At 36.8% G+C, this 26,269-nt stretch overlaps 1 protein-coding gene and 1 pseudogene across 5 annotated transcripts in view; one reads left to right on the top strand and one right to left on the bottom strand.

Moving 5' to 3' along the window:
- Positions 1–26,269, bottom strand: part of MAGI3 (membrane associated guanylate kinase, WW and PDZ domain containing 3) — a 237,126-nt gene that overhangs the window by 147,332 nt on the left and 63,525 nt on the right. The gene's annotated exons all lie outside the window — the stretch shown is intronic.
- On the top strand, positions 13,963–14,096 carry LOC123842421 (small nucleolar RNA SNORA62/SNORA6 family; annotated as a pseudogene).

Here is a 26,269-nt window from a genome sequence, read left to right on the forward strand (position 1 = left end):
TTTCCATATGAATTATAAGCTTCAAGTCAGAGTAAGATCCCCAGGTACAATTAAAAAATGGGTTGAACAATCTGAACCAAACACGACACTCTCAGACATCTTAACAATTAGAAGATAATTTTCAAAAGACAACAAGAGAGCTTTCGTGTGTATGAAAAGGAAATTGAACCCTCAAAGGTTCAGCATCATAATCACAAATCACCATCACTATCACTGTCAATATTAAAGCCTTTCTCTCCTGTCTCCTGAGCATCACAATTAAATAGAGAGTTGGAATACTGTGACTTAGATAAAACCAGTTATACTGAAGTTTTAGTCACAGAGATTAATTTTATCTCTTCTCAAACTCTAAACTAAATTCCCTGGGATTGCAATCGTATTAAAAGGGATGAGGGGAGCAAAAAGGAATGAGAATTTGTCTAAATTATTTTTTTATTGCTAAAGCCAAGTTGTACTTTATATTCTCTTTAGAAATATATATACATGAGAAATGCTGTAAGCGGCAGAATGCACTCCCAAAGATGTCCCTGCCCTAGGCTGTCCTCCTCCATCAACCTGGGAATATGCTACTTTACATATGACAAAAGGGATTTTGCAGATGTGATGAAGAGTATGAACCCTGAGATGCTGAGATTACCCTTGAAAATCCCAATGGGCCCTACTAATCACGAGTCCGTAAAAGGAATTTAACTTGCTAGCCTGAGAGAAATGAGACGGAAGGAGGAGGAGAATTTCTGAGCCTGAGGATGACTCAACCTGCTGTCGATGCCTTTGAAAATGAGAGACGGGGCCACAAGCCAAGGGATGCAGGGGGGCCTCTGGAAGCTGAGAACAGTTCTCAGTTGACACCCAGCAAGAAAACGGGGTCTCAGTCCCACAAGCAACTGAATTCTGACAACACCTGAATAAGCAAGGAAGCAGGTTTCCTGCTAGAGTCTCCAGAAAGGAAGGCAGCCCCAAGACATTTTGATTTTGGTCTAGTGAGATCCGTGCTGGACTTCTGAACTTCCAAACTGAAAGATAATAAATGTTTGTGGCTTATAATAAAGATAATAAAAGATAATAAAAAAGCCACTAAATTTGTGGTGATTTGCTACAGGAACAGCTCAAAACTTAATATAAACAAAGAATTAAGTTTATTGTACAGGTGACTGATGGGATTCTAAGGAAAATACCAGATTTGATCTGGGAAAGAAAACACGAATGAGAGATTTGGGTTATACGTCAGACTGAGGAATCTGCCAATCACAGTAACAAAATGCATGCTACCAGCTCCAGTTGCCTGAATGTAAAGATCAAGATAGAAGCTTATTCTCCTTTTCAAAAATCTAAAGCTAAAAAATAGTCTTCATTAGTTCAAAGCTGCAAGTTCTGTAAAATGATTTTAATTGATTTTAATTGCTAGCATAATTGAACTTAACTGTTGTGAAACTCATCCACTTGTTTCTTTCAATGTGTGGTGTTCATTATTCTGGAATAATACCTCTACCTGAACAATTCAGATATATGGGAACAGATTCAGATGGTGAACTATGAAGGCAGACCTAACGAGGCTTATAAGCTTTGGGGGATAAAGTAAGTAGAGATCTTCTATAAAGTACCTCTAAATCCTTGTGTATTCTTTGCTGAAATGCACATTCTAGAAAGTAATACTCATTATTAACCAGAAAACTGCTGCAGGAAACTCAGAAAATTAAAAACAAAACAAAAACAAGCAAGCAATTAGAAAGACTACTGCCAGAAAAGGAAAGAAAAGAGACGTGTAGTATTACTTAAGTAATATGGGGGTAGTGATAATACCAAACCAGGTCTCAATTTGCTTTCAGATTCCCATTTTATTAAAAAGTAGCATATTGGGAATCAAGTCTCTTGTTCCTGGCTTTCTTGGCCCAGGTACTTCTGGCTATACTTCCCACTTCAAAGACACCATCTATGATTCTTAGGATGATAAAAGGTTTGCTACTGGTGGATTCAGAAGCAGTAAAGAGTGGAACATTTTGCTTCTGTGTGTGAGAGACAGAAACACACTGAGAAAGTTGAGGAGAGGAATAAAAGCTCATTTATGAAAGCAGTCTTTTCTAATTCCTATTCATCTCCCAGATCTTTTAAGGTTGGAATATCCAGTCTTGGACCTATTCTCTTTATCTACACTTCTTCTCTTGTTTTAAATGCCATTTGTAAACTAGAAGCTACGAAATTAATGTCTTTAGCCAAATCATTTATCCTGAACTCAAAGTTCACATATACAACTGCCTACTCCACATCTTCACTTGGATTAAACAGGTATCTTAAATTTAAAATACCTTGAGGCAAATCCCTGATCATCTCACTCAACATTGTCCAACTTTTTTGTCTTTGTTAATGACAGCACTATCTTTCCAGTTGCTTGGGTCAAAAATCTTGATCCCTTCTTCTAATTATTAAACTCTAAGGCATGTGTGGTGGGAACACCATGATCTTTGGGAGTCCAACAGACCTTGAGCTCAAATTCCAGCTCTTCTACTTCTGGATCACCTAACCTGAGCCATTAACACTCTCTGCATCCCAGCCATGAGGACCCAATGAGAAAACAGATAAAGCACTTAAGCATAATGTCTAACACACAATAGATGCTGAATAAATGAGAATTATTCACAGGGCAGAGACTGACAACCTTCCAACACTCATTCTTCTTTTTCTTTTAAAAATTTAACACCTGGGGCACCTGGGTGGCTCAGTCGGTTAAGCGTCTGCCTTCAGCTCAGGTCTTAATCCTGGGGTCCTGGGATGGAGCCCCGTGTCAGGCTCCCTGCTCAGCAAGGAGCCTTCTTCTCCCTCTCCCTCTGCCACTCCCCCTGCTTGTGTTCGCTCACTCTCACTCTCTCTCAAATAAATAAATAAAATTAAAACAAAAACAAAAACTAAAACCCCCTACATTTCCGGGCTTCGGAAGCAGATAGGTGTGTCCACGTGACCACGTTCTAGCCAATGGGATAGGAGGTTGAAATGTGGTATTTAACTTCCAGGTCGTATATTTTTTAAAAGCTGCTTGCCGTCCACCTGTTTTTGCCCTCGTCACACAGACTAGAACGTGATTGTGGTGGTGGTGATTCACATTCATCTCTGCTGGCAAGGGCAACACCTTGCTTAGGGGACAATGGGACAAGATAAAAGATCAAGGTCCCCAGATGGCAGCGTGGAGCAGAACTGCCAACCCAAGTGCCCACCAACAGAGACATACAAGCAAAAGAAAAAACCAATTTCCCCCCGGCAAAATGATGATGCCTACAAGTAAATTCATTTTCACTACCTAGAATCCATCTGACTCCTTCGACATATTTTTCAAGCTAAATTTTCCAGAATACCCTTACAAATGTATGAATCCTCAAAAGGTATGTCACTACTGAAAAGAATAATGTGAATGGGGGAAAAAAACAGCATATATGGGAATTTGCGGCAGCATGTTAAAAATGAAAAGGAATGTATCTTTTCCCTTGAATATTATACCCTGCTGCTTCATGACTATTCATTTGATAAGATTTATTCGGTATAATAGCATACTGGATTTTCAATTAGATATGAAATAAAACTTTCAGTGGGAAATGTTAATAGAAAGCTGAGGAGAAATAAACTTACATCCTTGCCTTTTCACTTCCCTCCAAAAGTAAAGTATTACAGGTCTTGTCACTGAGAAGAAATTTTCCTTATTCATACAAGAAGGAAGGTGATTCCTGGGACCAGTATATAAGCAACCGTCTCGTTTTCCTGTTTTGCCAGAAGCCAAATGACAATTTTCACTTATACCCTACCAGTGACAACACTTTCTTTATACTTTTCTATGAGCCAGAAAAAAAATGTCACTAAAAACACAAATATAAGAGCTCACTGAGTGGACAGAAATAGACTTTGATCGCTGAACTTTAATAAATCTTAAAGTAATTAAAAACAGATTGCAAGTTCTAAGTAAATTTCCTTCATTCCAGGAAAGCAAAGAAATCTAAACACCAAAAGTCCTCCAAGTCTAAGTGTTCCCAAGATTCACTCACACAAATCCTTTCATACCTTCAAAGTAATGGAATAACCATGGGTAACCAAAATTATCTACTTTATACATCCTTAGCATAGTGGTTAAAAGTACAAACTATGAAGCCAGATTGCCTGAATTCAAGTCATGGGTCAGCCAGTTAATATTTTTGTGTTTTAGGGCAAGTTACTTAATTTCTCTGCCTCAGTTTCCTGTAAATGGAGATTATTAATAAAACCTGCCTCACTGATGAGCCATAGATGCTGTTTCAAGGACTTCATGATTTCATTATAGAAAGTGCTCTGGAAAAGTGCTAAGACTACTGTGTTTCTAGTGTTTCTTCCTTCTATGTGCAGGTGTGTGTGTTTATTTATGTATAATGTATCAAAATATACTATGAAATAGACACACACCTAAAGACCTGCAAAGTCACTTTCTTTAATTTAATCTAAAGTTTCCATTCTTCAAAAGTCTTCTGGTTACAATTTCTAGAGACAATTTATTTCACTCATTCAACAACTGGTTATTGGGCACCTACAACGGCAGGTGCCATGACGGTTGTGATAAAATGAAAAGATAAGGTCCTTGCCTACATAGGAGCTAATTGTCAGAGCAGCACCGTCCAGCAGAAATGTAATGTGAGCCCCAAATGTGTGCCAAATGTAGAATTCTAAATTGTATCATTTCAATAGCTTATATTTAAAATTATTAATGGCATTCCTTTTTTGGTACTGTCTTCAAAATTCAGAGCATATTTTATATTTACAAGCACACTTCAATTCAGATGCTGAACTTTTATTAGAAATACTGATCATTACCCACGTCTTTCCATATTCATTCTACTAGCACACTACAAAGGCTATGAACTATGCTGTCTAACTATGCTGTCTAACTACTAGCCACAGGTGGCTATTCACATTTAATTTATAGTAAGTAAAGTTAAAAATTCAGTTCTTCAGTTGCAGTAGCCACATTTTAAGTGCTCACTTGCTACTTATGGTTAGCTACTCTATTAGACACTGCAGATCTAGGGAGAAGACAAATGTGCATCAACTATACTTAAATAGTTTCTACAGCAGAGGTATCCGCAGAGTATACCAGGAATATTTAAGAAGTAGCACCAAAAGAAACACACTGAGAGAGGGGAAGTGTCAGCAGAAATGTAAAGAATAAGCAAGAACTTGCTAGAGAGGCAAGTTAGGAGACAATACTACAGGTAAAAGGTACCAAAAAAAAAAAAAAAAAAAGAGAGAGAGAGAAAAGGCCCACAAGTTTCAAAGGGTTTATTAGCAAAACTTTAAATACATCAAGTTACTGAAGACATGAAACTGGCCAGGTCTTGGGCAGGGACCAAATCTGAAGTATTTTACAGCCCATAATATAATGCTGCAGGATACTAAAGATTTGTTGAAGGAAGCCTTTTCTCCCTAAATTTGCAGTGAAATTTAAAAAGAAAGAACTGTGTGTTGAAATGAGAGGAAAAGGGGGAGAATCAAAGAAGCTAAATACATGTTAAAATACAAAATTTATGAGCATTAACATGTAAAATAATACTTTGGCAAACATAACACCCCAAATAAGTTTAACTAACCATCTTATCATTAACACCAAAGAATTTTTATATAGTCAACTTTAGAAAATTTTGAGATCTTGCTTCTTTGCAGAGTTTCAGAAACTAGGTTTGGAAATTAGTCTGAAGGGACTTTTGAGAAAGATGCTAAATAATTTCTACATCCAACACTCTCACTTAGTGAAAGCCAACCATGAAAATTTAAAAGCCAAAAGACATCTGTATTGTTTAACTGCCACTAAGTTCCCAGAATATCACTTAGAACTGTTCCAGAAAGTCTTATTGTCTAAGTAGGCTTACAATATTGAGCTATCACATATAACACAAAGGATTAAGATTTTAACACAAAATAAGTAAAATAAAGATTTAAAGTTATAAAGAAGATGTTTCGATTCCTGTAAATCATAAAATAATGAAGCTGGCACCACTACATATCACAAACAACTGAACATTTTCTAAAAATCATATGCCAAATCGAAGGCAGATAAGAAAATCTGGGACATGATCAGAGCCAATTTCACTGGGTATAACCTTTACACACTCTGGAGAAATATTATTTTTTAAGGAAACAGAACAGTATCCAAAATAGTTTTTTAAGTTCTGACTGCTTCAAACTGGCCCATTCAATAGATATTTAGTAAATTAGTTTCTACAGTAAAGGTTTTCAAGACTTTTCCTCAATTTTATTTATAACTCAAAACATAAAATACATTTCAGAACCTTTGTTCTTCATAATCCTAAGCAACATTCATATAAGAAAACAATAGCTAAATTCAAATTTTAGACTAGTCTAAACTAAATGCTATTTCAGTTCATCTTATCATTTAGACAGTAATTATTATAGTTCATACAAGCCCCAAATGATAAGGAAATCTTGCTACCAGTACATTTCACTTCAAGTATTAAATATAGCCCAGAAAATTGGTATTTGCTTAAGATTCATTTTTTTCCCTGTTGATTTGCATCAAAAAAAAAAAAAAATCAGACAAGGCAAGCCAGTGCTTAGTATTTTGTCTCTAACACAAAAAAGCAAGTAAAAATCCTACAGAGTTTTTTAACATCAAAAAAGGAAAAGAGAGAGGGGAGGGAGAAACTGAGCAGGGACTATTCTGTTCTTTCCTAGAGAATATTAATATAGAACCTTATAATATGTTAAAAGGTACCAACATCTCCCTGGCTCACACACCCAGTTCTAGGTACTCTACCCACTCCTCTCAATCCCCTAACGTGGATTAAAGGAAACCTCCACCAACTACCTACCATTTCTCTGCTTCCTCTTCACAGCAAAACCTACTGAAAGTTGCCTCTACTTTTTACCTCTACTTCCTCACTTCAATCCATTATAAATGTGCTTTTTACCACACCACTTCAATGAAACAGCTCTTCTCAAGGTCATCAATGACCCCCCCCCATTTCTTTTTAAGTCAATGGTTAAACTTCTCTGACGTCACTTTTTTTTTAATTATGTCTCAGCATCCTTTGACCCAATTGATTACTTCCTCCTTAAAACACTCTTCTCTAAATATCACAGGGTCCTAACCTCACTGATTATACCTTCTCAGAAGCTTTTCTTCCCTCACCAAACTTCTAAAAAGCCTTGTATGCACATATCCTCCCAATGGCTGGTATGTGCTATGGTGAGCGCTGTGAATTGTGTAAGACTGTTGAATCACAGACCTGTACCTCTGAAACAAATAATACATTATATGTTTAAAAAAAAGGAAGAAGAAGAAGAAAGCAGGAAGGGAAAAATGAAGGGAGGGAAATCAGAGGGGGAGACGAACCATGAGAGACTATGGACTCCGAGAAACAAACCGAGGGTTCTAGAGGGGAGAGGGGTGGGGAGATGGGTTAGCCTGGTGATGGGTATTAAGGAGGGCACGTTCTGCATGGAGCACTGGGTGTTATACGCAAACAATGAATCATGGAACACTACATCAAAAACTAATGATGTAATGTATGGTGATTAACATAACATTAAAAAAAAAAAAAAAAGCCTTGTATGCCGTGGGTCTATTCCTGGCTCTTTCCTCTTTCCAATCTATACTCTCTTCCCAGGTGACCCCATATAGACTCAAGGTTTCAAATACCAAAAATGTGTTGATGACTCTCAGACGAAATCCCTAGCCTGGATCTCCCCAGAGCTCCAGCCTCACAGAGACAACAACTACTCCACATTAGCACTAGGACATCTAATATGCATTTCAAACTTAGCTCTTGGTAATACCATCAGGGCCTACTGGATCCAAGTTTTGTTGCTTAATTCTTTTTGAGCAGTTCTATTTGTAAGGATTCGTATTTCATGACTTTATTTTTTCCTAGCGGTCTTCCAAAGAACAAAGAGAAAATTTACTTTAAAAAATAAATGAATGAATGAATGAATGAATGAATGAATAAATAATAAAATAAAAGTCATGTTTTCCTGGCAATTACCATATAGCTACATTGGACCCTTTTATAAATCCAAAATATATTATGGGACATCAGTGTTTTTCCTATATCTTAAAATCTTTTCTAATTCATCATCCTGGCAATTACTTCATCATTACTCATCAGTTATTTCCAACTATACTTAAAAATTTAAATAACAAGGAAGAATAATGGAATTGCCTAGGAGGATGCACTACTGTACCATCCTTCAGTTTTCTTATTGCGTTACCCAAAAAGTATTGCCTCGTCTTTCAAAAAGAAGTCTGGAGAAACCATCCTTATATTCATTTTGGGTTTCAGTGGACATAGCTGAGAATTCAGAATATTTCATTATCCACCCATAATGGCAAAGAGATCAATGGAGAAAAATGCTTTGCAATTATTAGATGTTGAATGTGAACAGGCAGGTCATAGTAAAATTTCAGATAATGAATCTGCAAACAGCAATAATCCTAGATGAATCTTCTCAAATCTAAGATGTGGTGAGTTTACAATATATTTTTAAGGACAAAAAGGAAATATAGGATTCATAGTCAATTCAATAAGGACTTTATCATGTACTATGTTACAAGAATCTGGACTATCTCATTTACCTAAAAGGATATGTGGTAGTATTCTTTCATCTTTTATGTTTGTACAGCAAAATTTACTTGATAAAGCTCATAGATGTATAAATGCTGCAGGCAGATATTTATATAAAGGTGTACAGAAGAGAAGGAAACTGGTTATATAGAAATGAAAAAATCATTGGATAGAGCATTCTAATTGTGAATTTATAAATTTAAAAAACAAAAATGCTTTTCAACTGATAATGGTTATCCTTTTTTTCAAACAAAATCATCAGCCATCAAAATTTTTCAAAGTATTGCTTTTGACAATGAAAATACAAGAACCAGAAGTAATGATAAGCCAAAGCCTACTAGAAATGTATTTAAAATCTGAAATTAGTATGTATTCAATGTATATGTTCCAGGTTTATCAATGGCAGTTGATGAGTTAATTATTTTTAAGGACTTCTCTCATTTTGAATATGTATATGCCTTCACAACCAGGAAACAAAGTAAAAATGAGTTTGACACCCAGTAAACTATTTTGTGGCTATCAACAAACTGATTCTAAAATTTATATGGACTCTTTGGTCTTGGTATTGGAAACAAGATGATGAAGGTGTAGTCATCATCTGGAAAGCGTCGCAAAAAGAGACACATGTGCTGCCACTGTGGCTCTGAATTCTACCACCTTCAGAAGTCAACCTGTGGCAAATGTGGCTATCCTGCCAAGCAGAAGAGAAAGTGTAACTGGAGTGCCAAGGCTAAAAAACAAAATACCTCTGGAACCTGTCAGATGAGGCACCTAAAAATTGTATTGCTCAGATTCAGGCATGGATTCCGTGAAGGAACAACACCTCAACCCAAGAGGGTGACTACTGCAGCATGCAGTTCATTTTAAGGATTTCAATGATGGCTCACACAATAAATGTGCTGGTTTTAAATAAATAAAGTTTATGTGAAGAGGCAAAAGGTTCAGAATAGCTGACAGAATATTGAAAGACAAGAACAAGCTAACCAACTTCAAGACTTTCAAAGTCACAGTAATTAAATCCGTGTGGAACTGGTGAAAGAATAAACAAACAGATCAATGGAACAGAATAGAGGGACCAGAAATATACCCACAAAAATATAATCAACTGATCCCTGACAAAAGGGCAAAGTCAACACAATGAAGAAAAGATAGTCTTCTTTAACAAGTGGTGCTGGAATAAATGGACATCAACATGAAAAAAATTAATCTAGACACAGATCTTACACTCTTAAAAAAATGAATTGCAGACCTAAATAAAAATGCAAAATTATAAAACTTCTCGAAGATAACATAGGGGAAAAAAATCTAGATGGATCTTGGGTTTGGTGATGACTTTTTAGCTAAGACATCAAAAGCCCAACCCAGGAAAGGATTGATTAAACTGAAGCACTGACTTCATTAAAAATAAAAATTTCTGTTCTGTGAAAGACACTGTCAAAATGATGAGAAGACAAGCCGCAGAGTGGGAGAAAATATTTACAAAAGCCGTATGTGATGAAAGCCCGTTAACCAAACTACACAAAGAACTTTCAAAACTCAACAACAAAAAAACAACTCCATTACAAAATGAGCCACAGGCCTTAACAGATATCTCACCAAGGAAGATATACAGATGGCAAATAAGCATATGAAAAGATGCTGAACATCATATGTCACCAAAGAGACACAAATTAAAACTACAGATATCACTACCCACCTATTAGAATGGCCAAAATCCAGAACACTGCCAACACTAAATGCTGGTGAGGATGTGGATCAACAGGAATTCTTATTCACTGATGGTGGGAATGCAACATGGCATAGTGACTTTAGAAGAGAGTTTGGAGGTTTCTTACAAAATTAAACATATTCTTACCATACAATCCAGCAACCTTGCTCCTTGATATTTAACTAAAGGAATTAAAAACTTATACCCACACAAATTGGCCTAAGCATGGAGGTTACCCACACAAGTGTTTAGAGCAGCTTTATTCGTAATTGCCCAAAGTTGGAAGCAACCAAGATATCCTTCAGCAGGTGAATCGACCAACTGTGGCACATCCAGATAATGGAATATTATTCAGCACTAAAAATAAATGAGCTTCCAAGCCATAAAAAGATATGTAAGAACCTCAAATGCATATTTCTAAGTGAAAGAAGCTAATCTGAAAAGCCTATATAGTGTATGATTGTAACTATATGACATTCTGGTCAATGGGCTTTTATCATGCAAATTATTTCTTCCACTCCATGGCTTGTCTTCTCATCATTCTGGAAAAGGCAAAACTATAGGGACAGGAAAAAGATTAGTGGTTGCTAGGGATTATGGGGGAGGGAAGAATGAACAGGCACAGCACTGAGTATTTTACTATAATGGTGGATAAGGGTCATTGTACATTTGTCCAAACCCATAGTATATACAACACCAAAAGTGAACCCTAAGGGGAACTATGGTCTTTCAGTGATAATATGTCAATGCGCATTCATCGATTGTAACAAATACACCAATTTGGTGGGGAATGTTGATAACGGAGGAGGCTGTGCATGAGTGGGGGCAGGGGGCATATGGGTTAGCTCTGTACTTTCCACTCGGTTTTACTATGAACCTAAAATTGCTGGGAAAAAGAAGTATTTTTAAAGTTGAGTTTGATATGTTTAAATTCTTATTAACATTTCTAATAAAGCTATCTTCATTATTCCTGTATATGTACTTCTAAACATTATCTGTAAAATAACTTAAAAATATAAAATTGAAAGTAAAAAGGGTACAATGGATTCAGATGGTAAATGATGATGACTATTTTTGTTGGTGTACAGAGGGCTAATATGGCCCCAACAGAGAGGATGTCCTCAACCTACACTTCTACATCCAACTTCAAGACTTGCCCAATTCAGCAAATAGCACCACTATGCACTTAGTTACTGACACCAAAAAATTAGGGTTATCCTTGACTCCTTCCTTCATACCATTCCAGTCTCTCTGCCAATTTCCACTGGCTTCATTACTTGAATCTCCACTGTAACCATGGTGATCTAAGCCACCACCACCTTCCCCCTGACACTAGCAACAGCGTCCTACATGATCTTCCTGCTTCCATTCTCTGCTGTCCTCTTGTCTATCTTCCACACGGATTATAAACACCTCACTGTGAAAAACCCTACAAATGTTTTCTGTCACATTTTTAAAAATCCAAACTCCTTCCTGTGACTTACTACTCTCCATGTGACCCTGGCTATTTCTCCAACCTTATCTCTTATTCCTCCTCCCCCTTGGCTCACTGTCCTTGAACATACCAGGTTTATTATCACCTTGTAGTTTTTTCTGCTGGGAATGTTCTTATACATGGCCTCTCATGGTTTCCTCACTTTACCCCTTCAGGTCCCAATCCAAAAGTCACGTCTTCAATGCAGCCTTCTCTGACTCTAACTAAACAGCTCTCACCATACCCTATGACCTTCACAATCTACCAAAACCTGTTTTATCTTCTCCATATTTATCAGTATTATCTTACTGATAATTAAAATTATCTTACTGGGCGCCTGGGTGGCTCAGTTGGTTAAGCGACTGCCTTCAGCTCAGGTCATGATCCTGGAGTCCCAGGATTGAGTCCCGCATCAGGCTCCCTGCTCAGCAGGGGGTCTGCTTCTCCCTCTGACCCTCCCCCTTCTCATGCTCTATCTCATTCTCTCTCTCAAATAAATAAATAAAATCTTTAAAAATAAATAAATAAATAAAATTATCTTATTTATATACATGTTTATTATCTATCTACCCGCCCCACATAATCTTTTTTTTAGATTGATTACTTATTTATTTGTTTGTTTGTTTGTTTGACAGAGAGAGAGACACACTAAGAGAGGGAACACAAGCAGGGGGAGAGAGAGAGGGAGAAGCAGGCTTCCCGCTGAGCAGGGAGCCCGATGCAGGGCTGGACCCCAGGACCCTGGAATCATGACCCGAGCTGAAGGCAGACCAAAAACTATCTCGGGTGGCTCAGCCAGTAGAGCGTCTGACTCTTGGTTTCGGCTCAGGTCATAATCTCAGGGTTGTGAGATCAAGCCCCTTGTCAGGCTCCACGCTCAGTGGGAAGACTGCTGGAGATTCTCTCTCTCTCTCTCCCCTTTTGCCCCCCCCCACATGCTCAATAAATAAATAAATAAATAAATAAATAAATAAATAAAATCTTTTTTAAAAAAAAAAGAGTAGAAAATACCGTGTTCACCACTCCATTCCTACCACCAAGAACAGGGGCTAGCACTTAATAGGTACTCATTAAACACTGGCCATTTAAACAACAAATGGGAATCCGTGAAAGTTACCATAAACTCCTTGCTGAGGACAAGATGAGAAGTGTATAGGTCAGCACATTACCTCCGCACCCACACTTACTCAATTTTCCTTACTGTATAAGGTACAGAAATGTTTGTATATCAATCCATTATTGTCATACAGTCCCAAACTCAAATGGACTGTCCATAGTATTAAAATGTTTAACCTGCGTGGGTCAAATAGGACATTGCAGATACGTAAGAAAAGAGAATAACATCTCTGCCCTCCTCCAAATTCCTTTCCCTGAAGAAAGCCTGTTTATAAACATCAAGCAATTGAAAAGCTGCCAAATTTTGATCTCTCTCAACATTCATATTGGTTTAGTTCCATTGAAAAGAAAAAATATGGCTCAGAACAATGTAGGGGTTGGTCGGGCTCTTTCTTCTCCCCTAACTCATGATTGCACGCTACCAAGCCAACCTGCAGCAAACACAACTTAGGAAGCACATGGGGGCTTGGAAAGCCTTTGGATGAATCAGCTCAAAAACATCTGTACTATCAGAAAAACAACTTATAGCATGTGTTCTACTGACCTACTGACTGTGACTAAGTGACACTGTCATTGTTTTCATTCTCAGCATATTAGCTGTTACAAATATCTAGGTATTTCAAGAAAACAGTGTTAGTGTACTGAAAATATTCAAGACATCTCTTATGAACTTTTGATGGAAAAGCAACGTAAAAACAATAATCCTATGAAACATATTCCTAAAAAGTGATGGGTACATTAACCAAAACCCATCAATGATAGCAGCATTTTATGCTTCCCCAAATTAGTGAAACAAGAACTGATATAAACCCATAAAACTAGTTACATCCTAAAAGCAAGGGTAGGTGAAACTTAAAACATCTGTAACCCAACGATCAATACTACCTTGAAATTAAAGACTATAAAAAGAACTGCATTTTTATTTTTTTATTTTTTTAAAGATTTTATTTATTTATTTAACAGAGAGATAGCGAGAGCAGGAACACAAGCAGGGATGCGGGACTCGATCCCAGGACCCTGGGATCATGACCTGAGCCGAAGGCAGACGCTTAACGACTGAGCCACCCAGGTGCCCAAGAACTGCATTTTTAGCCACTGGGGCTGAAGAACTCACAAGTGTAGGTAGTATGCTGCAGGAGGGGCAAGTCTTTCACTAACACCACAGGATCTCTGGCCCAATGGGTGGAGTTTGATAGTAATTCTTGCTACTAGTAAAAAAAAAAAAAAAAAAAAGAACTGCATTCTAGATCATGAAAACAATTTACTGTATCTTTTGTATTACTCATCACTTTTCAGTAAAAGCATTCTTTCAAGTACATCCTTCTTTTTAAGATAGGGCCCAAAGGAATAAGAGCTGTGTCTTCTGCTGTTCTTTCTTTTTTTATGCCTTTAAAAATTTTTTTAATCTATCTATATACAGGACAAAGTCCTTGCTATCTATAAAATGTAATGTATCAAATTCTACTTTCTCTCCTGACTTACATTCATAATTTGAAACTAAATTCTGGGGCATAACCCCCATTAAATTCCTCAATCAGTAGACAAAAGAAAAGTATGTCCAGATTCCTACTCAGATTACATCTTGGCCATTCTTAGTCATTTGAAACGTTTCTTTCCCTCCCAGCCCAGCTGCTGAGATAAGCTCTGGTCCCTTGAATTGCCACCCTGCTCCTAGTATTAACCACTTCCTTGCCAAACAGAGCTATAGGGATTTTTAAAAAGGAATAAAGACTGAAAGAAATAAAGGCACTAATCTCTCTTTATAGAGAGAAACTAAAAGGTAGTTTCTCAGCAGCCCCAAACCACAAGGGTTCAGGTTAAAAGGGTCACAGACTTTTAAAACAAAAAGGGATTTTAGGCATCAGTCTACCTACCTCCTTTTACAAACAAGGAAACAGAAAATACTACATATCAAATTAATTCCCTAATTGAACAATTCCTTAAAATTCCATATTTTAGGTGAAGAATATCTACCGAAAAATGTAAAGAACAGAAACTTTACAGTAACTTGCTTCAGAAGCATATCCCACTTTTCATCTATTCAGTGAGCTTCACTGTGAACTTGATTTGTACGTAGTGCAAGTAAAAGCATTTCATTCATTCCACAAACATGTGTGGAGTGCCTACTATATGAAAATAGCTGGTGTGGGAGGAGGTACAAAATTCCCAGCACTCAGTGAGCTTACATCCTAGACAGGGAAAAAAGAAAGACAATAAACAAGAGAAATCAGCAATAAGTGAAGCAAAGTACATAAGCTGGGAATAAGTGCTACGGAGAAAAATAAAGCAGAGAAGTAGGTGGTAGTGTTGGGGGCTGGCAGTGACTTAAATACAGTAGTCAGGGAATAGCCACATAGATGTCTAGAGGAAAATATTACAGGGAAGACAAGGTCAAAGCCTGGAATGCTCAAGGAAAGGCAAGGAAGGTAATACAGTTGGAATGCATGAGGTGGAGAAAGATGAGGTCAGAGAGGTATCAGGAAGCCAGATCTTTAAGTTCCTATAAGGCCACTGTAAGAACTCCAGTAAGATGGACTTATTCTAAGTAAAATGAATATCATACAAGGTATTGAGCAGGACAGTGACGTGACCAGACCTAGGCTTCAACATGATGACTCTAGCTACTGATATACCGAAGGCAGGTGTAGCATCTCAAGACCAGTTGAAAGTCTACAACAATTATCTAAACAAAAGATCCTGGAGGCTTGGACTAGAGTAGCAGCACTGGAATAACAAAAGGTCATTGAATTCTGGATATTTTCTGAAAGTACAGTCAATAGGATGTGCTGACAAACAGGATATGGTAGAAGAGAGAAACCTAGAAACATACAATATATCATGATACATACAATACAGACATATATATATAAGTTGCATCCATTTCAAGTGTACAGTTCAAAGAGTTTTGACAGATGTATGTATCTATGAAACTACTGCCACAATCAAGAAGCAGATTTCTTTGACCCCCAAAAGTTTCTCACACTCCTTTTCAGTCCCTCGGCAAGCACTGATCTGCTGTTCTCGGTCACTGTAAGTTAGCAGTTTTTAGAATTTTATATAAATGGAATCTTAACAGTTTAAGTCTTTAGAGTCTGGCATCTTCCATTCAATATAATAATTATGAGATTTATTTACACTGTTGCATGTCTCACTGGATCATTCCCTTGTATTCCTGAATAGTGGTATATCCCCTAGATAGTTACACCACTTTTTATAATCCATTCAACCACTGATGGACACGTGGGTTGTTTTCAGTTTGGGTCTGGGATATTGTGGTATAAGAAATACATATTTTTAGGGTGCCTGGGTGGCTTATTTGGTTAAGTATCTGACTCTTGATTTTGGCTGAGGTCATGATCTCAGGGTCATGAGATCGAGCCCCACGTCACGCTTTGCACTCAGGAAGAGTTGGCTTGTCCCTCTCCCTCTGCTCCTCCCCCCACTTGTGATCTCTCTCTCAAATAACTAAATAAATAAAATCTTAAAAAAAAAAGAAATACACATTTTCAAGACATGAAAGCAACTTTAAGCGTCCATCAGTGGATGAATGGATGAAGGGAATGTGGTATATTTACACAATAGAATATTATTCAGCCATTAAAAGAAGGAAATCTTGCCATTTGTTACAACATGGATGGACCTTGAGGGCATTATGCTAAGAAAAATAAATCAGAGAGGGGCGCCTGGGTGGCTCAGTCATTAAGCGTCTGCCTTCGGCTCAGGTCATGATCCCAGGGTCCTGGGATCGAGCCTCGGATCGGGCTCCCTGCTCTGCGGGAGGCCTGCTTCTCCCTCTCCCACTCCTCCTGCTTGTGTTCCCTCTCTCACTGTGTCTCTCTCTGTCAAATAAATAAACAAAATCTTTAAAAAATAATAAAAAAAGAAAAAGAAATCAGAGAAAGACAAAAACCATATAATCTCAATTACATGTCAAATCTAAGCAAAGAAACAAACTGAACTCATAGACACAGAGAACAGGCTGGTGGTTGCCAGAGGCAAGGGGGGCAAGGAGGTGGGCAAAATGGATGAAGGGGGTCAAAAGGTACAAACTTCCAGTTATAAAATAAAGAAGTCATGAGGATGTAATGTGCAGCATGGTGACTATAGTTAATAATACTGTATTGCATATCTGAAAGTTGCTAAGAGTAAATCTTAAAGTTCTCATCACACACACATACAAATTCTATAATTATGTACAATGATAGATATTAGACTTATTGTGATCATTTTGCAATGTATACAAATTTCAAACCAATATGTTGTGTACACTATATGTCAATTATACCTCAATTAAAATATACATATTTTGTTGGTCTTCCTCCAGTTCTTGGCACAAAGCTCCTAAATCCTTGGAATTTTTTAAGTGATAAGGGTGACAGGAACATCTTCTGTTATTCATAATAAGACCCCTCTCAACCATATCTGAGTTCACGTTAATTAAATGACTGCCATGGTCTCCTTGATAGCTACAGAATGGGGGCTGGTTAGCAGGGGAACCAACTATATGACTAGAGGGTTGAAACTACCAGCCCTAACCCTGATGTCTGTCCTGGAGACAGAGTTCGACCACCAACAGCCAATGATTTAATCCATCATGCCTACATAATGGAGACTTCACAAAAACCCCAAGTGATGGGGTTTGGAGGATTTCGAGGTTGGTGAACATATCCATGTATCAGCAGGGCAGTATATCCCAAACTCCATGCGGAAGGAAGCTCCTGTACTTGGGACTCTCAGATCTCTCATACCTCTTCATCTGGATGTTCATTTGTATCCTTTATAGTATCCTTTATAATAAACCAGTAATTATATGTAAAGCCTTTCAAGGAGTTGTATAAGCCATGATATAACAAAAACTACAGAAGCTGAGAAGGGGGTTAAGAACCCCCAATTTGTAGCCAGTTCAGGCTGAAGTGTGGGTAACCTGGGGACCCACTACATGTGATCGGTGCCTAAAGTAGGGGGCAGTCATGTGGGCCTGAACCCTTAACCAGGAGGTCTGTGCTAACTTGTAGACAGTGTCAGAATTGAATTAAATTGTAGAATTCCCATCTGGTATCTGCAGAGAATTGGAGAATTACTTGACGTGGAAAAACGACATTTGGTGTCAGAAGTGTTGTGAGCAAAGAACAGATCTTAGTAGTAAGGGTTAATGTGGCTAAAGCTGATATGAACATTTGTGGACCAGTTTTTGAGTGAACATGTTTTCATTTCTCTTGGGTAAATAGGAATGAAATAGCTGGACTGTACGATTAGGTGTATGTTTAACTTTTTAAAAGAAGTTGCTGAACAGTTTCCTAAAGTGGTTGTAACATTTTACATTTCTACCAGTGATTAATGAGAATTCTGGATCTTTAGTTGGTATTGTCAGGTTTTTTAACTTAGCCATTCTAATGGGTATATATAGGTAGTATCTCATTGGAGTCTTAATTTGCATTTGCCTGATAATTAATAATATAATAATAATAATATCGATTTTCATATGCTTATTGAACATTCATACATCTTTTGTTTTACGAAGCGAACTGCCTGATTTTTAAGGTTCTTTTTATTTACTTATTTATTAAAAAAAAAATTTTTTTTTGCCACCCCACCAGCATTTTCTTTTTAAAAGCATGTACTAATTTCTTACATACAGTGAAAGGTCTTTCTGGGCTTATTCAGATAGGTTTGCTTATTCTTCAGTAATATATTGTTTAAATTGCTTTTTTATTAAAAAAATGGTATTTGGTAATACTATTTCCTCCTAATTACTGTTCACCGATAATTGTCTTTGTTTTTATCCTTTATTTATTCTTCCAAATGAACTTAAATTTTCTGGTCAAATGTCAAAAGAAACACTTCGGGATTCTGGCACAGTGAATATTAACCAATTTTGGAAGCATGCATATTTTTATTCTGCATCCCATTCAGGATCATAGTATGTCTTTCCATTAAAATTTTCTTTATCTTTCAGTAAAATTTTATAATTTTCTTCATTGATTAGCCTTATTTTTTTATTAAAGTATTCTTTGATGCTATAGTAAATGGAGCACTTTTTCACTACATTACCTTTTCATGTTATAGAAAAGTCACTAACCTTATCTTTTATCCAATGTCAACTTTCACATGAATTCATATCTATTCTAAGTTTTTCATTTTCTCTTTCATTTCTAGGTATAATCATCCCACCTGCAAATAATGGAAACTGTATCTATTTTTCCATAAATCCTGCTTCTAACTTCTGTTATGTTTCATTATGTTGTCTTGACCTTGGCAAAAACAAAACAAAAAGTGAACTAATGGTGGTATTACTGAGGCTTTGTTTTATTCTATTTCTACAGAAATGTCTCAGGCATTTCAATACATAGCATAATGTTGGCTACTGGTTTGATGGAAATTCTTTTTTAAAAATTTTAACTAAAGTAATCTTCATCCTATTAAAGAATAAATACTGAGTTTTATCAAACTCTTTTGGCATTGGTTGAGATAATCATATAGTTTTTCATATTTGACCCCATATACACACACATTTTTTATTCAATGGAGAAATTCTATCTGATTATGACATTATTCTTTTAATATCCTGTTGAATCTGATTTGCTAGAATTTCATATTGGCTTCCCATAACTGAACTAGGTCTATAATAACTACTTTTTGGTGCTTTGTCAAATTTGATATCAGCACAGAATGAACTGAATAGCTTTCCATATGTATATAGGTATACTATGAAACAGTTTAATATAGAAAATGATTTCCTGAAAAGCTTGGAAGAACGTCTCCATAAACCCGTTTAGTTTTGTTTTGTTTTGTTTGGACAAAATGGGTAATTCTCATAATGAAAGAAATGGAAAAGTTATTTGACCATACAGGTATTTATTCATCCAGCAAGTATTTATTAAGTACCCATCTATGCACTAGGCACTAGAGTTCCAATGCTGTGCCAAACAGCCATCAACGCTACCCTCGAAGAGACTACAGTCTCGTTGGGGGAAAAGAGACACAGATAATCACAATCATTGTTAACACATTAAGTATATGATGAGAAGGTACAGATATATATATATATATATGTATGTATGTATGTATAGAACTATGAAAACATATGACATAAATACCCAAACCAAGTCTGTAAAGATTAAGGGAGTTTCCCCATGGACACGAAATTTTGAATTAAAACCTAAAGATACAAAGAAATTAACTGCTCAAAACAAGCGTTAACAGCATTCCAGGCAAAACAAGTAGGATGTACAAAAGTCCTGGAGTGAAAGAGGACAGTGTGTGTGAGACGAACAGAAAAATCAGTCTGGCTAGAGTGCAGGAAGCAAAGGAGTAAGGTCACAGGCCTGGAGACGCAGGCAGAAGTCACACACGATTTGAAGGAAGAAGGTAACTTACCTTGCGAACAATGGAAGCCAGCTAAGGGAATTTCACAGAGGAGTTGATTTTTATCGTTTACCACATTTACCACATCTTCTTTATCCATTCATCTGTCGATGGACATCTGGGCTCTTTCCATAGTTTGGCTAATTGTGGATATTACTGCTATAAACATTCGGGTGCAGGTGCCCCTTTGGATCACTATATTTGTATCCTTTGGGTAAATACCTAGTAGTGCAATTGCTGGGTTGTAGGGTAGCTCTATTTTTAACTTTTTGAGGAAGCTCCATACTGTTTTCCAGAGTGGAGGGAAAGAGAGAATCTTAAGCAGGCTCCACACCCAGCATGGAGCCCAACACAGGGCTCAGTCTCACAACCCTGAGATCATGACCTGAGCTGAAATCAAGGGTCAGACATTTAACTGACTGAGCCACCCAGGCGCCTCCCCTAGTATTCCTTTTTAGATTTGTAAATTCATTTCCTTCTCTTTTTCTCTATTAGATTTGCTATGGGTTCCTGTATCCATTCTGGCCACTACTTTTATTTGCTTAATAATGAATAATCAAAGTAAAAATTCCTGCTATATTCTTTGGGGGTAGTGAGGAAAAAAACTCTTTTCATGTACCTGAGTAAAACTTCCTCACTGAATTTTTCTCATCTTGCGTTTTCTTTTGTCCTATTTTTTTTTGTTTCTCCCTCATCTTACATTAACCTCCTTACTTTTTGGTCTGTGCCATTTTGCTGAATTGGCACATCACCCTAGAGGTTGTATAATCCTACTTAAATCAACAGAGGAAAAAAATATATAACTACAGTGTTTGTGACTCTCCTTGTCACTATAAAATATTAAAGCAGTACTTCTAAGAGATTGTCCTGTATCAGAAGTCACTGCAAAAGGCTTTGGTATACTCTTAAAGATTAAAGAAAAAAGAGAATACCTTTATTGTTGAGGTGAAACTCACAGTACCGCATTTGCATCCTAATGTCTCTTAATAGTATATAAAAAGAGGTCAAATCATTAAAAAATAACATTTTTAGAGGACAATGAGATTTCAGTGCATGTGTATGTGTATGCACAGAAGCTAATCCAGTATAATTAACACATCAATACTTGGCTAAATCTCATGTCCTAATGGAATAGTTACGAGAGATCTTTCGGAGAGGTCATCAATCCTCAAAACAGATTTCAAATTAAAATTTTGCAATAAGCCAGTCAATTGTCTCAAAACTCCAAAATGAACTGATGCCAAATGACTTCACTGCATTTTAATTCCCAGATAGAATCCCTTATGGCTACATACTTTGACTACCTAAAAATTGCACACCAGATCTCCAGGATTGACACATTATTGCAGTCAGTACTAACTATACTCAGTTTACCTCCTCTCTTATTCCTCCCTCTTCCTGAAAGGGGAAGTTGGGAGAAGTAAGCAAGGTCCTCTCTTTGCAGGAGAAAGAGAAGTCAACAGTTTACACTTCTGCTCAGGAAAGAAAGACACTGTGATCTCTCTCTCCTCTCTGTAAGCAAAGACCATCCTTCCAGGAGCAAAAAAATGATGATTTCAGTATGTCTATAATTGGCTACTTTATGAAATGGAATACTTCGGAATCCCTGTTGTGAGCTAAGAAAGAAATCATGAAGAAACATTCATTATGCACCCATCCTCATTTTTGCTTAACCAGTCGGGGGACTGACAATGGGGGATGGGCAGAGAGGAAAAACTACTGTGTACAGACCCACTGCCCTGGCAGTTAAGATCACGTTTATTTCTACTACATGTTTATTTTCTCTGTAGAAAATGAACCAAAACAGAGAAGAAAATGTTACAGAATTAAAACTACCCACAATCCCACTATACAGAGGAAACAATATTTAGGAGGATTTTCAAGTTAAACATTGTTCTTGTAGTGATCTTCATCATGACACTTTTAGGAAGACTGGTATCAAAAAGTGAGCCTTATGGAACATCATAAATGAAAGAATGATATAACTGCATATATGGGAAATTTTTTTTAAGTCTATAATACTGGGACGCCTGGTGGCTCAGTCAGTTGAGTGTCAGCCTTCCGCTGGGTCATGATCCCAGGGTCCTGGGATGCAGTCCCATTCAGCTCCCTGCTCAGCGGGGAGCGCCTACTTCCCTCTCTCCCTCTGCCTGCCGCTCCCCCTGCTTGTGCTCTCTCTGTCAAACAAATAAAATCTTTTAAAAAAAAGTCTATAATACTGTATACAAATTTATTTTAAAGATTTAAAAATCTACAGAGTTTTGGCTCTAGGAAAACATACGTTACAAAAAGTATTTCAAGAAGACAAAGACTATCTGAAGAGACTCAAAGCCAGAGACTGGAAAAAACAGTCACTTATCTATATACCCTCAAAGTCATTTAGGATGAGTTCATTTTTAGAAGTTAAAGCCTAAAATAATACATAATCCTTATATAAAGTTAATCAGCTCATTCTATAGACTGACCTAATCCGGATAACAAAATTTAAGAAGAGCCTGCCTAAATACAAAGGCCAAACCAATTTCACTTATGCAGATACATTTTTCTTCTAAAAAACAATCAGCAAATTGAGTACAGATATTAACTGGACTGAAAGAAATAATATATTTACAGAGAATCTCCCCAGAATTTCCAAGTTATTCTGGATGGAAATCCTTCCAACTGTTTAGAAATTATAACCCTAAAATGTTACAATGACGAAAAATGTAGCTCCAACCCCCGAATCTTCTAGATAGGTTATCTTGTCTTTTCTTAACATTATACGACTTAAGGATTGAAGCCTACACACACACCCCAAATGTAATACAACACTTACAAAGAATTCATTACCTGCCCTAACATGAGCCTGAATGAGGGAAACTCAGGACTCACGCCTCATCTGCCATGCCACTGTGATGTCACTCTCATCCTCAAGCACGATCAGCTCCTCCTTATCTATTTTATTTGGCCTAGGCACCTATGTTAGCACTGATCCTTTACCATCCAGTATGTCACATTATTGCCATCTGCCCCTGCAAATGTTCTTTTCTTTTAAGCAACTAATGTAACATTAAAAAAATGCATTTGGATTGGGGCGCCTGGCTGGCTCAGTCAGTAGAGCATGTGACTCTTGACCTTGGGGTTGTGAGTTTGAGCCCCATGTTGAGCACAGAGATTACTTAATGAAAAAAAGAAAACTTCTTAATGCATTTGGATAATACCATAAACCATTACTTTATTTTTTTGAAGATTTTATGTATTTATTTGAGAGAGAGAGAGTGTGCGCAGGAGCAGGGGGGAAGGGCAGAGGGAGAGGGTGAAGCAGACTCCCTGCTGAGCAGGGAGCCTGACACGGGGCTCAATCCCAGGACCCTGAGATCATGACCTGAGCCAAAGGCAGTCGCTTAACCAACTGAGCCAACCAGACACCCTGTAAATCATTACTTTAAAAGAAACGAGGTTTATCTATATGAAGAAATATCACTATTATTCCGAGCAGAGATGTCTTAGTAACCTAAGGGCTATAAGATTAGTTTGCAGGACATCATACCTACTAACAAATAAGGAAAAGAATATAGATGTACTACCACACACAGATTATTTATCAATTAAAACAACTTTTCCTACCCATTATGTAAGAAAATACCGACAATTATGCTCTTACAACCTTAGGAACACTGGTGATTAGTACTATTAAAGGAGAGGCATGGATTGAGGTCTACTTAACTCCCAATCAGCAGCTTGGGTAAAGAAAGGATCTTTACTATAGTAATCATGTTACCCCATGCACAAGGCCTATTCTAATATTAAAACTTAATCCTTATTCTTACATACATCCTCAAAAAATATTTGAGAAAATTAGTCAAATTAGCTATATATGCTCCCCCCCCCCAAAAAAACCAAAAAAACCAAATCAACAAAAAGCCCAAGTATGACTTTTAGCACAGAGAACCATTCAAAGTACTCTAATTGCCTTCTCTCTCACTAACTGCCTTTAAAGAAGCTTCTTGGCTCTATCTCGGTCCAACTGAAGAAAATGATTAAAAGCATTATTTGCTCATTCTTTACTAGTATTTGTCTACTTAAAATACAGTGAATACTACCAAAACTAGCACAAGACATTTCTTATTATAGCTTATTTTCCTTTCATTAAAGTTGCCTTACCCATTTATGTGAACCTACTAAAATGCAACATTTGCATATTTTTAAAAGGAAAGACTTAAAATGCTATTTTCAATTACACTTCTAATCCTATTTGAATCAATGTGAATATATTGACAAAAGAATTGTTCTTTCACAATCAACATGAACAATGAAAGAAAAAGCAAGTGTTCTGTGAGCTTAAGCACTTATGCCTTAAGTGTATAAAAATAGTAGTTCTCACATGTATTTAGGTGATGGAGTATCAGAAACATTTATGAAACATTTACATGGGCAACTTTTTATTTTTTTTAATTTATCTTTTTTCTTTAAAGATTTTATTTATTTATTTGACAGAGAAAGACACAGCGAGAGAGGGAACACAAACAGGGAGTGGGAGAGGGAGAAGCAGACTCCCTGCTGAGCAGGGAGCCCGATGCGGGACTCGATCCCGGGACTCCAGGATCACGACCTGAGCCAAAGGCAGTCGCTTAACCAACTGAGCCACCCAGGCGCCCATGGGCAACTTTTTAAAGAACATTTAATTTTATGTATCTGGAGCTGGTATAATTAATAGGTTTCAATTATTTAATAATTATAGAAGAAAATGTAAATTGAGTTAGTTTTCTGCAAACTGGAAAATAATTATTGCCTTCATTAATTTAATACTATGTTATAAGGAAACTCACTTATCTTAGATCATTTCTCCCCCACTAGAATGGCTATCATCAAAAAGACATATACTACCAAGTGTTGGTGAGGATATGGAAGAATTGGACTCCTCATACACTACACCGCTGGTGGGAATGCAAGATATTGCAGCCACTTTGGAAAACAGTCTAGCATGTTCTCAAATGGCTAAATACAGACTTAACCACATTACTCAGCAGTTCTGCTGCTAGGATTATATCCAAGAGAAAGAGAACATATATTCACATAAAAACTTGTGTACAAATGTTCATAATGACATTATTTGTAATAGTCAAAAAGTGGAAACACCCAATGTCCATCAACTGATGAATGGATGACCACAATGTGGTAAAGCCATACAATGGAGCAGGATTCCACTATAAAAAGGAATGAAGAACTAATACATGCTACGACATTGATAAACCTTGGAAACATGCTAAGTGAAAGAAACCCAGACACAAAAGGCCACATATTGTGTAAATCCATATGAAATGTCCAGAATAGGCAAATCAATAGGGACAGGGGCTGGCCAGAGACATGAAAGGAAGTGCCTGCTAATGGGCATTGGTTTCTTTGTGGGGTGGTAAAAAAAAATCTCCTGGAATTATAGATAGGTGATGGCTATACAGCTCTGTGGATATACTAACAGCCACTGAATTGCACACTGTAAAAGGGTAAATTTTACTGTTTGTGAATTATACCTCGATTTTTAAAAGTCATGAATAAACACACAAAAAATACAGTTATTGACACTTATGGAGATATTAAATGAAGCCTATTTTAAATATTTTATCTATCATGAAAACTTACCCACCTATACATCTGTTAAGAAACTTTTTATGACGTAAACATTTCTACTAAAAAAATGTCACAACTGGCAGCCAATAACTTTTACCATGTTTCAATGTATCTGCCAAAAGTTTAGATTTAAAAAGACTTAAAAAGACGTGTTGCAAATTAAAACAAAACCAAGTATAGGATTACACCAGTTATCTGCATTATCTCTAGGGGTGGTTCATGAATCATTGGTACATTTTGAATACCGTAAAAGATCCTGATTACAGACTTACTTACACAAAGTAAATAACATAAATTTTTGACTCAATCAAATTTCTACCAAGAAGTCAATGACTGTTAATTTTTATTCTGTACCACAATAAATGTCCAAAACCTAATGTGTAAGCTTTTGTTATGTCTCAATTCTGTTAATTC

Source organism: Mirounga angustirostris, unplaced genomic scaffold, assembly GCF_029215605.1.
Source record: "Mirounga angustirostris isolate CCGP_5_RB_7025 unplaced genomic scaffold, mMirAng1.0.hap1 SCAF_4, whole genome shotgun sequence".
In the NCBI taxonomy this organism is placed as follows: Eukaryota; Metazoa; Chordata; class Mammalia; order Carnivora; family Phocidae; genus Mirounga; species Mirounga angustirostris.